The sequence below is a fragment of the Stenella coeruleoalba genome (assembly GCF_951394435.1).
Source record: "Stenella coeruleoalba genome assembly, chromosome: 15".
NCBI lineage: Eukaryota > Metazoa > Chordata > Mammalia > Artiodactyla > Delphinidae > Stenella > Stenella coeruleoalba.
The window spans coordinates 1,347,619-1,362,730 of record NC_137161.1 but is presented as its reverse complement, the minus strand read 5'-3'; positions in this window follow the sequence as shown (position 1 = coordinate 1,362,730).

Genomic DNA, 15,112 nt, shown 5'->3' with positions numbered 1-15,112 from the left:
GCAGACACGGGAACCGGAGAACGGAGCCTCCCGGGGGATTTTGTAGCTTCCTCTCCTGCTGCAGCAAAGACAGGGACTGTTGGGCATGGAAGAGCCATGCCTGTCTGGACACAGAGCCTCGGGCGGGAATCCGGCTCAGAAGCCAGTGCTCACAAGGTCACCAAGCAAGGCCACCTTCCTAGGTGATGCCGTTTCACTCCCCTCCTGGGAAGGCAGTCCCAGGTTCTCCCTCAGCAGGACCAGCAGCCGCCCCTCCCCTCCAGCCCACAGACACCAGCAAAGACACCGCCTGTCCTGTGGCTGCCGCAGCCAGGGCGGCCAGGGCGGGACTGGGGCCTGGGCGGGCTTTCTCACCTGGCTCTGGGGCCTGGGGCGGCCGGTGTGTTCTGAGCCGTGAGTGCGGAGAAGCCGGCTACCATCCCTCACGTACACCTGATCCTTGCTCACAGAGCCCCTTCCTCCAGGGGCAGGCTTCCTGCGTGGCTCTACCCCTCTCAGGGCCAGGAAGGAGGGCAGGAGGGGGTGGTGACCAGACATGCCCGGCTGGCCTGCCTGTGTTCTCGGTGACTCCAGGGTCCCCCGATGGCAGCCAGCTGACTTATCACCTTCCTGCATCATCGACCTTCTCAGACCCGCGTCCCAGGGAGGTGCTGCCTGAGGGGCAAGATGGAAACACAAAGGAAGGACACAGGTAGGAAACACAGGTGCTGGGGGCCAGCTGGGCGGCGTCCAGCTCTCTGCGGCCTCGTAAGCAGCTACCGTCCAGGCCCACTGGGCTTTCATCGCACCTGCCACCCCAGGGAGGCACCAGGAGAAGCGGGTGTCAGACCGCCTTCCTTCTTATCCACCTCCTGGCACTGCCACTCACCCTCAGTGGCCGTGGGAAAGGCCGACGGGCACCTCCCGGCTTTTGCGAGGCAGATGACCTCGAGGGGGACACAGGACAGCAGGCTGAGCATCCCAGGGAAAGAGCCACGGCCACCCCGGCAGACCCAGGCCAGGAGGACGGACGTCCCGCAGTGGGTGTGGGCCAGCCCTCACCGAGGCCCGGCTCTAGGGGGGGCCCGCGGCCCCAGCCCGCTCGCCACCAAGGTCCCCCGCTTCTTGCCTTAGGCTGGCTTTGCCACCAGCCCTGGCGGGGACACTGAGAAAACAGGGCCTGGGCTACACAGACTCCCAGCTGGAGCCCGATGGGTCAGGCCACCGCGCCCCCTCCCCATCCCACCCTCACCCCCCTCACGGCCAGGGCTGCCAGACCCCTCCCCCGGCCTGGTGTCCAGCCCGGAGCCACCTGGGAGCCCGAGGGGTTGGTGGCCCCCTTCCCAGCCCGGGCTCAGGTCAGCTCCCCACCAACACCTGCCCCAGGCCCGCCCGGGGAACTCGTGGTCCTGCGGGAGACGGGAGAGTTTCCCAAAGACAGAGTTCCGACTTGCCAACGCCTCCACGTGGCTGCCATGGCAAGTGCCCGCCATGCGACCTCCACTTCCTGAGCACGGGGGCGGGGGGCGGGGGAGCAGGAGCTGAGCAATCCTGGGACCGCAGAGCCCCAGGAAGTGGCCTTGATGGGAGGGTGACGAGACCGCAGCTCGAGAGCAGCTAGCAACCAGCGAAGCCCAGCCCCTCCCTGGAAACACCCCATGCGAGGCCTGCCACCTCGCAGGGGAACCACCCGTCACCCAGGTTTGCCTTCCTGACAACCACCCTCTGCCCAGGGACCTGCCTCCCCGACACGCAGGGGCTGGGGGCTGGGACACCCCTCAGGCCCCAGGAACCTGTATGTGATCCAGCTGTGCGGCTCTCAGAAGAGGAAGCTTCCAGCCGGGACCACCCTCCCAGGAGTCCTGTTTCTGGATGGAGAGCAACCTCTCCCCTGGGCTCCAGCCAGTGAGCTGGGCTACCCCCAGCAAAGGAGGGGTCAGTGGGGCGTCCACTCTGCCCACTGTGCTGGGGACTGTGGCCCAGACTGGCCCTCTGGAGGCAGAGACCACGGGCTTCACATCCTTGTGTGGCCAGCACTGTGCCCTGCGCCACACAGACACACAGACACACAGACACAGAAGCACAGAGACACAGACACACACGCACACACACACACACAGAGACACACAGAGACACAGACACACAGACACAGAAGCACAGAGACACACACACGCACACAGAGACACACATAGACACAGACACAGGCACACAGAGACACAGACACACAGAGACACAGGCATAGACATATAGAAACACTGACACATACAGACACACACACGGAGACACACACAGACCAACAGACACACACATGCACATGCACAGACACACACACAGAGACACAGACACACAGAGACACACACACACATACACACACACATTCCCACCACCCTGCAGAGATGCTCACAGCCCCCAGCTGCCCTTTCAAAGTTGCCACTAGGTGGTGCATTAAACTTTCAGGTTTTGTTTTTTAAACTTTTGTGCATCTAGACCATCACAGTTCAGTAAAAATATAATAGAGCCATGTATGTAATGTTCCATGAAACAGGTGAAAGTAATTTTAATACCTTTTAATTTAACCCTAACTAGCCCCCAAATTATCCCTTCAGCATACAATCAACATGAGGAATTACCGTGAGGTATTTCACTTGCCCTTTTTTCTGGTGAGTCTTCAAAACCCCATGTATGTTTTGCGTTTACAGCATATCTAAATTCAGAACCTAAATCTTTATCAGAAATCGTTGCTTATACTTAAATCTCATAAAATTTATGGTCAGAAAAGGACACTCATTTACTTGTTTCAAACATAAAAGTTTTCAGAAACTGCATGGGTATCAGTTTAAATTTTTAAATTTAACTTAAAATCAGAATAAAATTCTCCATGGCTGCTGCGTGGGACTGAGTTTCAGAGACAGTGTCTCCAGCCCCCACCTTCAGGCAGCCCACCTGGCTGAGCAGCTGTGAGATGACATTATCAGTGTTCCGAGGGACAAACAAGGTGGGACGGTAGCAGACGCGTCCCCTGCCAGCACAGCACCGACAGCAGAAAAACCACAGGGACCAGGCACTAGCAGGGTGACCCTGGGGGGCCAGCCCCACCCTGGCAGAAAGAAGGGACACCAGCCGAGATCCCAGAGTGAGAAGGATGGCCAGGCTGAGGGCTTGAAAGCCCCTGGGAGCAGGCACAAAGAGGGAGGAAGGACAGCAAGGTGACCAGTGGAGGGAGGGTGCCTCTTGGCCCCAACAGCACCGCATCCTAACCCCCGAATCTGCGAATATGTTACCTTACCTGGCAAAGGGGTATGAACCGTGAGATGGAAGATGAGCCTGGTGGTCTGGGTGGCCCACTGGTCTCCAGCGTCCCAAGAGGAGGGAGGCCGGAGGGTCAGAGCCAGAGGAGACGCAGCAATGGAAGCAGAGGTTGGGGTGATGCGAGGAAAGGACCATGAGCCACGGGGCGTGGCGCCTCTGAGGGCTGGAACGGAAGAGAAAGCCTCCAGGAGCTCCATCCCACAGACACCGCACCCGGGGGACCCAAGACTCTGGCCCCAGAGCTGCAAGGTGCTGTCTGCGTGCTGCTCCCAGTCTGGCTCGGTGTTCTGTCACAGCAGCCGAGACTCACCACCTCCTGGGGAGGAGCTGGGTGCCGGGAGCCGTGGATGCTTTAGGCAGGAAAGGGACAGTCTAATCCGTGCTTCTGAAATATGGGCTCGTGATGGGACGGCCACCCCAGGGCCGGCCCGAGCGATGCTCACACCGCTCTGGGCAGCTTGTGGCCTTGTCTCCGGAGCTCCTACAGCCCTGCTGGCTCCCCCACTGCACAGACGGACAGACTGAGGCCCACGATGCAGCCTGTGTGCCGGCCTCTTGGACACAGGATCACGGAGGAACCCGGAAGGGTTGATGTCATCATGCAGACATTTAATGTGCCTAGGGTTAGGGTCGGCTGCTCCGGTTTGCCCCTGTTTCCATCCGTCAAGCTTTATGTGGCCCCGGACGGACCCAAGCAGAGCTGTGTGTAACTTTCCAGTGGCTTCTCCCCTGGAGCGTTTAGGAACCTTCCCTGGGACTGACGGGGTTTACCCATGTGTGCTGGTGTGACACCCACACAGGGGGGACAGGTGCCCCAACCAGGGACAGAGGGAGATCAGAGGGGGTCACGTTCCCTCCTCGATCCGAGAGGAGGGAGGGGGTGACACAAATATTCAGATTAGTGGCATCTGCAGACCTGAACGGCATCACCTGTGCAGGTTGGGGAGCTCAGAGGGCTCTAGACCTGCCCCCACCCCAGGACTTCCAGCCTTAAGTAGGCTGCTTGGCAATTATGTTTTCTGCTCCAATGATTTAGCTGGTACTTAACCCACTTTCCATATTTACCTGACTTCTAGGTGCTTTGAAAAGGAGTTTGCCCAGGGAGGGTGGGGGAGGGCCCGGACTCCTGTGCACATAGGAATCATTTCAGGCAGTCTCTGGGGTTTGCCATGCTTTCCAGAAGGAGTCCATGTGTCTGAACTCACAACTTAGGGTTTGCACCTGTTCCAAACGGCGGAGCCGCTTCTCTGACACAAACTAGCTTGTGTCCACGAGGACAGTCTGGGACACAGCTTTCCTGCTGCCAGAGGGTCAGGAAAGTGGTTCTAATAAAGGTTGCCAGGAGCCCGTGTCTGTCCTCGCAGTCTGAGACCAGCCGGGAAATTTCTCTCTCAAACTGCCCCAGGGCAGAAACCTCCCTAGCTTCCTGGCCTGGTAATTTTCCAGAGCCGAAACTTTCCTCTCAAGGGGCAGGAAGGACGTTCAGCCACTGACAGCTCAACCAGAAACATTTCTGACCCACCAGAAGCCACAGCCTCCCTGAGCGGGAACGGAACGTGACTCAGCAGGACAAGAGGCAGGGCAGGGTGGGTGGCGGAGGCAGCCTGGGGACCGCCATGTTGGGTCGAGGTGGGATGGTCTGGCCGCCCCCCACTTTTCAAATCACGTGCGTCTCTGGCCTCACGTGAGCAGCCTTGACGGGTATAGATCGGTCTGGGGGCGGAGGCTCAGGACGGGGCCGAAGGTGGGAGAGAGGCCACGGAAGTACCTGGCCCCTGTTCCCGTTTGGTGGGAGCATCTGGGGGAGGAGGGAGGGTCCGCAGACTCAGGTTCCTCCCCGTCACAGTGCAGATGGCGGGGCCGGGTGCCTGAGCTCTGCCAGCTCCCCCGAGATGACCCCTGGATTAGACCCAAACGAAAAGGAGTGTCAGGCCGCGACTCTGTCCGGAAGTCCTTCTCTGGCCTCAGGGCACGTGGCAGGAGGTCACCTCCCTGCACTGGGGGTGGAGGCCCCCGTGGAAACTGAGGTTCAGGTGGGAGCCCTCAGAACTCAGCAGGTGGGAGCCCTCAGGACTCAGCAGGTGTGAGGCTCACCTGCCCCTCCTCCCCTGACAACCTGGGCCCCTGCACTGGCCCCTCTGGGGCCCCCTGGGACGGAGCCCCTGGACCTTGGGCCTGCTCGTTACGGCGGCAGAACAGGGTCTGCTGACTGCTGCGTCTCTGAACCGGGCTCAGCCCCAGAAGTGCCGCTAACAGAGCCCCCTCTACTAAGCAACTTCTGCAGTTCTCTATTCGGAGATCTTGAAGGGGAGTTCTTTATTATTATCTAAATATGGCACTATCAAAAAAAAGGGGGGGAAAAAGAAGAGGGAAATGCCCATCCAAACCACACTTCTGCCAGTTTCACCAGAAAGACCAGATAAAACCGGAAATTGCATGAAGGGACAGAGCGAGGCCTTCATCCAGATAGAGGAAGCGGGCATCACATCCTCTTGCTCCCAGAGGGGCCACGCTGTCTCCACCCTCGAGTGCCTGCCAGGGACAAGTGGGGATGACACAGACTGTGTCCCCACGTCCCCATATCCCCGAGTCCCTGTTGACCACTGACAGTTACAGATTGGTCTGAATAGAATCCCATGGAGTCCACGCAGGTCACTGGAGCCCTGGCACGTGCTTCCAGAATCACCTGTGTGGAGACACCCCACCTTTGCTTTCCTCCCCAGAAATGAGGGCAAAGAAAACTTAAATGCAAATCCCCATTTTATGAGTTTGGTTTTCATTATAAAACGTCTCCCCATTTCCAGGCAGCTCCCTGTGAAGTAGAACAGAAGCCGAGAAAGCGCTGTAAGGGCTGGAACCCGCAGCCCCACGCAGCAGAGCGGGGCATCACCAGGGTGGCGACTGAGAGCCTCGTCTGCGGCAGCACCTGGGCCCCGAGAGCACTTTCCTTGACCGTCACCCTCATGAGAAGTCCGCTCCGCTGCCGAGCACAGTGAAATTCCCACCATTTTCCACCCTTTGGTTTGTAACTTAATGTTGCTCCGACTAAGACAGAACAAAGCAGCTCACGGAAAAGCCCTCCCTGTGGCCGCCTTCCTGCCCCCGCGGCGCCAGGACGACAGCTGCCAGGATCGATTTCCTTGTTGGGCCCATCCTGCCAAGGGTGTGGCCGGCCCGGGAAAGCAGTGCCAAGGGCAGGAAGGGCACAGCCCTGGGCGATCCAGGAAGGAGACCCCAGAAATCAGAAGGCAGACAGGTGGGTCTCTGTGAAATGGGAGCGACCACAGGCCCCAGCGCGACCTCACCTGCAGGAGGTGGGCGGAGCTTTGCGGGCAGGACCCTTGCTGCCCCCAGGCCTGGTCCCCATGCCCCATGCCCCCAGGGCTTTGCACAGTGATGCAGCTGAGCCCAGTCTGGGATGTGCCGAGGTTGGGGGGCTGCTCAGACCTGAGTCCAGGGCAAGGGGCCCAGGGCAAGGAGCCCAGGGGAGGATGGGGTGACAGGTGACTCAGTGAGCAACAGGCTGCCCTCCTCCCTGCAGCCTGGCCTTTGCTGTGTGCTCTCCCCTCCTTGCTCCAGATAACTCGGGGCCCACCGAGACCTCAGACCAGGGAGCAGGGATCTCCGGGGAGAAGGACACCTGGGGAGAGGTCATCAGCCTTCACATGGGCTTCTTGGGTGCTGCTGTCAGGGTCACGGGGGAGGAGCTGATGCCCCCTCCTCCTCTCCATGCCCCTCTCCTCTGTTGGCGCCTCCTTCCCAGGCTCCTCCCTGCCAACCTCCACCCCGGGGGCCCCAAGCCCTACATAAGTACTGCCTAATTTCCGCAGATGAGGTCCCATTTCTTGCATCCAGGCCTGACTGTCCCTGAAACCCAGAGCAGTGTGTCCAGCTGCTGATCCTGGGTGTCCAGCAGGCATCTCTGAGCAGCTGAATTCAGAAACTTTGGTCCAGATCTGCTCTCCCCACCTCCACATCTCATGGGTGATTCTCTCCCTTACCCGTCACATCTGCTCTAAGAGCTAGTCCTGGGCTCTACCTCCAATACATGTCTTGAACCTGCTGCCTTCTCGTCACTCCTCCTGTCCCCCTCACCTCTTGCCTGACTCCTTGTGCTCCTTCTGGTCCCCTGCACCCACTATGGAGTCTGACTCCATACCGTGACATCCCCCAAGAACACACTTAGAATCATGTCCCAAAGCAGTGAAAACATCTCAATGGCTCACCATCATTCTCCAGATAAAGTCCAAGCTCTTTATCATGTGCTAGGAGGAGTGCTGACGTAGGAGGACCTCCATACATCACTGTCATCACCATCACCACCACCGTCACCATCATCACCACCACCACCATCATCACCACCACCACCATCACCACCATCACCATCATCACCACCATCACCATCATCACCATCATCATCACCACCATCATCATCACCATCACCACCATCATCATCACCATCACCATCATCACCACCACCACCATCATCATCATCACCATCATCATCACCATCACCACCATTGTCATCACCATAGTTTGCCTACAAAGCAAGGGAGAATCTCCCTACAAGTGGAACCCAGGAGGCAAGGACACCCCCAGACAGTGCTTCTGTCACTGTGAGCGAGGCCTGGAAAGAAGGAAATTAACACCTCCCAGGCCATGTAGAGACATAATTAATGAAGGTGATGAGGAAAATATTTATTAAACGCTCAGGGTTTTTCCACTTCCCTGACCTGAGCCAACCGGCTATGAGTCACTTGTCACTCGCGGTTGAGTTAAGCAGGCTGGGCAGCCCCCACCTCGCTCAGCCAAGCGTGGAGCCTGCCATCTGGAGCCCCACCCAGCACAACTGCCCCCCACGGGCTCCTGAAGCCTGAATTCTATTCCATTGTGCGGACAGGCACGTTTTGTTTATCCTTCACCCATCGACGGGCACTTAGTTCGCTTCCAGCTCTTGGCAGTTGTTAATAATGCTGCTTTGAACATGGGTGTGCAAACATCTTTTCAAGTCCCTGCTTTCAGTTCTCTTGGGGATAATATACCCAGAGGTAGAATTGCAGGATCACACCGTAATTCCGTTTTTAGGGTGTTTTTTTTTTCAGAATTGCCAGACTGTTTTCCACAGCGGCTGCAGCATTTTACATTCCCATCAGCAATGCATGCAGGCGGACTTTTTGAAAAGCCCCCAGCGAGTAGAGGATGGGGTGGGTGTGCTCTTGAGAAATGCTGACATAAATTCCCTGGAAATTGAGGTCTTAGCTACCCCTGGCCTCCCCCAGTGGCCCCAGCCCACGCAGGAGCCGGGCTCCCGTGTCACTTGCAAACACGGAAAGGATGAGAGCAGGAAACAAAGACTGAATCAGAGCAGCTACAACTCTGAGGAGGTGCAAGGCTGGTGCGGGCGGCAGAGGGGGCTTCCAGGGGAAGAGAATGGCTTGGCCAGGGAGGAGTGGGTCCTCCTCAGGGCTGGGTCCTCAGTGGGGCCAGGCACCCCCAGCCCAGTGCATGGGGAGCAGCCTGGAGAAGGGACCTTCCCCATGAATGGCTGAGCCCAGGAGGGTGTCCAGCCCGGGCCCAGCACACCTGGGGGCAGGCAGCCAGCCTTTCTGGTCTCTGACCCTGAAAGCTGCAGCTCCCAGCCCATCAGCTTGATCTCCTCCCCAAAACCATTCTCTGGGTTACTTGGTCTGGGCTGCCAGGCTGCCGGGGCAGCCCCCTCTCCTGGGAGTTGCACCGCCACCCACCCAAAAGCAGTAAGGGTCCCCCACAGGGGGCAGAGTGGGCTGGGGGCACCTTCTCTGCAGGTTCCAGGCCTGGGATTCTGGAAGGGGATTTAAAGGGGCACAAGTGGAGCCTGGATCGCAGCCGGAGAGACGGCAGAACGCGTGCTGGCTGTAGGAGATGCAAAGGCCGGAACAGGAACAAGGTAGGGGTGGGAAAGGGGGAAGCAAAGGGGCAAGGTCACACCTGGGGCAGAGCCTAGTGATGTGCTGGACGGTGACACCGCTGGGCGAGGGAGGGAGGAGGGAGGAGGGAGGAGGGGGAGAGGAGCTGCAGGTTTGAGGACCAAGGGCTCGAAGGTGGGAGCCCAGCCCCCTCCCTCGGTGTGTGGTGTGTGGACTGGGAACCGTGCTGGGAGATGCCCAGCCGCCCACCACTAGACCGGCTCGGGACAGGCGTGAGTGGGAGGTGCTGAGTGGTAACTGCTGGGTGAGGAGGCCACCCAGGAAGCCGGTGCTGCAGTGGGGAAATAGCTCTGGCCTCGAGAATGTGCTGTCCTGGGCCCGGCTCTCCACCACGGTCCCTTCCCTCGCTGCTTCCCGTGCGCTGGGCTGGGGGTGCCTGGAGCCCACTGAGGAACCAGGCCTGCACCCCCAGTGGACCAGGTTGGGGTGTCTAGGAAGTCAGCACCCCCGCCCACACCCCCCAGGGTGGACAGTGGGTGCCCTCCCCACCTTTTGCTAAGACAGGTGCCAGGCCGCAGGGGTGCAGCTCCCGGGTACCTCGCTCTGAGGCATCAGCGCAGCACGGATGTCCTCCAGTAGCAAGGACCTTGCTCTCCCATCACGCAGCCTCTGCCCCCTGCCGACGGGCACTGGGCTGTCTGCACGAGCTTGGTGGGGTTACGTGCAGTCTGTGTTTCCGCAGCTCTGCCAGGCCACCCCCCAAAGTGGAGGCGGTAACCACAGCCGCCAGTCCTCTCTGGAGTCACCTGTGCCAGCTCCTCAGGGACCTCAGAGACGCTCCCGAGACGAGGAACAAAGAAAAACACAGAGCACAAGCGGCCCCCACGGCGGCCAAGCCGGGGAAGGGCCCCAGCCCCGTGTCCACGCCAGGCCATGGCCATCAGCATGAGGACGGGACCACACTGGTGACAGGGATGGCGCAGTGGGTAAATGTGGACACAGTGTTAGGAGAGGGTATCTCTCAGGCTGTGTGATGCGAAAGTGGCCGTCACCAGCCAGGACTGGAGAGAACGTGGACACAGGAACGCAGCCGCTGTGCACGTGTGGAACCACGAGCGAACGGTTCTCCTTTAAAAATATCCATTAACGTTGTTATAATGTCGATCTTGCAATAAATAAGATGCCTGGGACAAACAGGAGGCAGAGAACGAGACAAACAGAGGGATAGAGACAGAGAGACATGCAGAGAGCCAAGGGGAGAATAAAGCCTGGCGGGGGCGGATCAGCAGGGCCGGGGAGGGAGCAAATGGAAGTAGCCTGATGAGGGCTGTGGGACGTCCTGGCCCAGGGCTCTGGGGTCTCTGGGGAGCCCTGGCAGTTGGACACTGGGGAGGGCAGGGCTGGGACAATGCGTGGGGTGCAGACAGCGGGCAGCAGAGAGGCTGGTCGATGCTCTGGGTGAAATGCAGGGGCCTGTCCGCGCTGGTGGCCAGCACAGTCCCTGAGCTGGAATCCCGGACGCAAGCACTGCACAGAGGCACACAGGTCTGGCCAGGGGACCCATGCGGACGGCGGCAAGCAGAGGTGATGGGCCAGGTGCAGAATGGGGAACAGGAAGAGCGAACGAAGCCTGGGTGTGGGCAGAGGGGGGGGTCCTGGGCCATGACCGCATCTGGGGGACCACTGGAGAGACCCATGTGGACACCTCGCAGGACCACAGGCCTCCACAGGGAGAAGTGGGAGGACGCCTGGTGGGAACACGGGTTTGGGGCACATGGACAGAGGAAAGAAGCTGGCCTGAGCCACGGCAGCGCCCGCTCTGAGGCCGAGGGCACAGAGAGGCAGTGACAAAGGACGCCAGGCTGGTGAGGCCTTGGAGGGCGGGGGGATGAGTTCCCAGGCGGTGCCGCTGGAGGGGGGCTTCCAGGGGAAAGCATGGGAGTGGTTTGGGGGTGGCAGATGACGGGCGGGGCCTGTCGGGGGCTTCGGGGCTGGATGGAGCCCAGGGCAGCAGGCGTAGCATGGGGGTGGGGTCTGCACAGGAGGAGGACGTGGGGACCCGGCCACGGTCACCAAAGTGCCCAGGTTCAGAGGTGACCTCAGGGGGGCTGCTGGCCCAGCCAGGGGCGTCTGGAAAGGTCTGTGGGAAGCATTTCCCACAGAAATGAGAGGTGTGGCTGCAGAGGGCATCCCAGGCCTGGCCCCAGGCCAGGGGAGGGAGGAGCCACGGGGCGGGAAGACGGGCGGGTCGCGGGGGTGCCTGTGCAGGCCGTGCAGAGCCCCAGAGGCGCCTCGCGGGGCCTGCACACACGGGCACCCTCGGGCCCCGCAGAGCCACCAGCCACCCCACTCCCTGTGGTGATCAAGGCATCTGGGACCCGGAAATTGAGCCGGCTCTTCAAATCCCCTCTGGGTCTGCGTGTTCCTGGGGTTTAATAGAACATTCAGGCCTCTCAGTGAGCCAGAAAATCGCGTTTCTCCCCTGGAATGAGAAAGTGAGAGTTCTCCCAAGTGGGAGAGGGCCCAGCTCCTCTGCAGGGCGCTGGCCACGGGCCGCACAACCATGGAGAGTTTTGGAAAGATTTCCTCACCACTAAGTGGGTTTAGATGTCGTTCACCCTCCCTGAGAACTCGCTTGAGGCTGCCTCGCCCACTGGCTGGCCTGTTCAGGTCAGAGCAAGCTGGTACAAGCTGGATGGGGTCCGGTGGCCGCCAGGCTTCCCGGGCCCCAAAGACAGCAGACACCTCCCCGGAAGGAATCTCGGGGACCAGGAGGCACCCCTCTTTTATGCCCCTGGGTGCTCTCTCCTGACATCCCCTGTAGCCCTTCCAGTGGCCTTGGCCAGGCCCCGGGGGCTTGGAGAGGGCCAGTCGGGGACCCACACACCTCAGGCAAAGCCCCAGAGTCTCAGCTGGTCCCTAGGAGGGTCAGCCCGGCCCGAGGAGCTTCTCCCGGCCGCAGGCCTGACCAGCCCCATCTCTCGTCCAGACGCAGCGGCTCTGTCTCCTCGCAAACCCCGGGCCCTCCAGGAGTCAGACCACGCCCGACCGGGGCTGGCAGCGCCCCTGCCTGCGGCCACAGCGCCCGCCTGGCTCTCCCGGCCCCACCTGCAGCCTTGCCGCCCCCGCCGGCCTGGAGCCACACTTGGCCCTCCTTTCCAGCTGCCCCAGAGCCATGTCAACACCACTATCAAGGCCACAACACATGCACTTGTCAGGACCTGGGTGGCAGCGCCCCCAGAGGTGGCATCTCCCTCCCAGCAAACTCCCAGACCCCCACCCCACCCTGGGAACTGCCCCAGGGCAGCAGCAGCTGCAGCCTTGTCGTTGCAGCCCCTGGAGCTCGGCTTCTCAGATGGGAATTTGTCTCTTTTTTTCCAGGGGAGGGGCTCTCAGGCCTGGGCACCTGTCAGCAGGTTGGAGCAGGGCCGACCAGGATATCTGGCCGTGGCTGCCCCTCTGGAGGTCAAAAAGGTCCTGGGTTGGGGAGGAAGGTGGGTCAAGGGCTCAGGCCACTCCGCCCTGGCTCGGCCAGTCCTGGTGACTCAATGAGTGTGGTCGGCAGGAAGGAGCCAGCCCAGGTCACAGTTCTGGGACTCTGATAAAGCCATCCTGAGCAGAGGGGACACTGGGGCCCTCTTTACAGAACTACAGAGCCCAGCAATACATTGGCTTCCAGGGGTGAAGAAGAGGGAAGAGAGGACAAGTGGTTCTGGAGGACTTCCTGGAGGAGGCGGGGTAGAGATTTGCATAGTCAACAAAGGAGGAAGCTTTCAAGAACACTGTAAGTGCCAAGGCACGGGGGTGGGGGACGACCTGCAGGGTACCTTGGCGAGAGGAAGGTCCTGGCTGGAGTGGACATGGCAGGCAGATCACTGGGAAGCTGAGGGTTAGGGTGAGGGTTAGGGGGGCGGTGGGGCAGGCCGGGCAGGGAACCAGGAGCCAGGCAGGGGGGTGTGAGCTCCAGCACCAGGCCAGTGGGGGACATGAACGAGGGAAGGACGGGGCAGGAGGGGCCCAGGGGAGTCCAGAGGCTGAGAGCAGGACGGTCCACCCCGGCTCCACCGGAGAAGCAGAGGCCCCTGACTCTCGGCGGCCTGGGTCTATCCCTCCCTTCCACGGTCTGACGCTCTTTTCTGCTGGTTGTCCTGAGTAGCAGGGCATTTGCTCCTGGGGAGGTAGCAGCTTGTGGGTGAAGAGACCAAGGGCAGGGTCTCAGTAGCACGGTTTGCTGAGATTCCCGCCCAAATAAAACACGAAGGAAGGCCCGAGCAGCGCGGCAAACAGTTGTTGATAATTTGAAGGTCTGCGTTTATTGTCTTTAACACAAAAACACCCTCGATGCAATACAATCTTCCTAGTCACGTGGCAATTACGGGATTGACGAATAACGTTGTGCATCACAGGCGGGAGGCTTGGCGGGCGTCTCTCTGCCATGATGGACCCCGCGATGCATACATAGCTGTGTTTGAAGCTACTGTAGCGACTCCCCTGAAGTGGGGTCCTTCCGGAGTGTGAAGTCTCCACCAGGTGGACCTCTGAGCCCACCTCCACCCTCATACTGGCAGGGCGGGCACTGGGCAGGCCTGGGCAGTTCCCACGCCCTCCACCTGGCAAAGACACTTGCTTCTTTATGGAAGCGGATGCAGAAGGACCGCACAAGTGAGTCCACAATGAAACTCAAATGATTTTTATAGGGAAATGCTGGGCAGCCGAGGCCCTGTGTCTGGACAGTGTTGGGCTCTGCGGGCGCCGGGGGGCCTGGCACGTCCCTGCCCGCAGTTTCGGCAACGCCTGTGCCGTGGAGCCCCCGGCACGGAGGGGGGCTTCTCCTCACTCTGCTGCCTGCCTTTCCTGGAACTTAGGGTGCCCCGGGGTGTCCTCAGATGGTGTCCTTAGGGCTCAGGGCTCTAAGGGAGGGCGGGGAAGTCCAGACTCCATCTTTTTCTACTCAAAACCTAGTCTCTAACTCCAAGCTCTCTGAGCAATTTCCAGTGGCTTCTAGAGAGAACCTGACACCGCCGGCATCTGCCTGTCCAGACGCCTGAGTTATCACCGGCGGAATAAGCCGACCCAAGTAAGTGCTTGTGAATGAGGGTCTCTGTTCTCCTGGCCCAGCGCTCCCATCACCGCCGCCAGAAGGGCAGCCTTTGGACGGTAAACGCATGTTGCTCCGTGTGGCTTATCTGTGAATCTGTAACCCCAGGGAGAGCCTCCCGCGTCCACCAGCGTTTTGGGAGAATGCCCGGGACCTGTGCAGGGGAATCCGATTCCCCAGCAGCTGCCTTCAAAGGCCGCAGATACTCTAAAAAAGACAAAGATGGAATTGAAACTCCGAGTCACCTTGCCGGGGAGACACAAAGAGTGAGGAGCAGGGGGGAGGTTTGTGGCCCCGAGTCGGCCCTTCACAATTTGCCTGGACCAGCCAACAGGTGCTTGCACCGAGCTGGACGGTGTCCCAGCCCCCGAGGCCGACATCTCAGTTCACATCAGAGGTTAGCAAAGCAGTGCTGTTGGAGCACAGAGATCCTGCCACGACGGTGGCAGCTTGAGTGGAGGGCCTGCGCACCCCCAGCACGGCACTGAGCGCTGTGAGAGGTGCCAGAAGCTGATAAAGCGACCCAGGGAAAGGTCAGCAGGCAGCCGTGCAGAGTCCAGAGCCGTCTGCTCTGCTGCAAAGGGGCTCTCCCCGCCTAGGGTGGAATTACAACTTTGAGGACAGAAAACGGTTTGACCATACATAGACTCTTGCTACCAAAGACCCTCCCAGCGGCCCATGCCCTCCTCTCACCTGCCAAGCTTAATCCCCCATGAAGCTCTGCCTTCCAGGAAGTTTGGACGTCTCTGGGCTGAGTCTCTTCCTGGGACCACTCTGACCTCATGATTCTCTTCTTCGGTAAGCCAGCTGTCAGCCCACA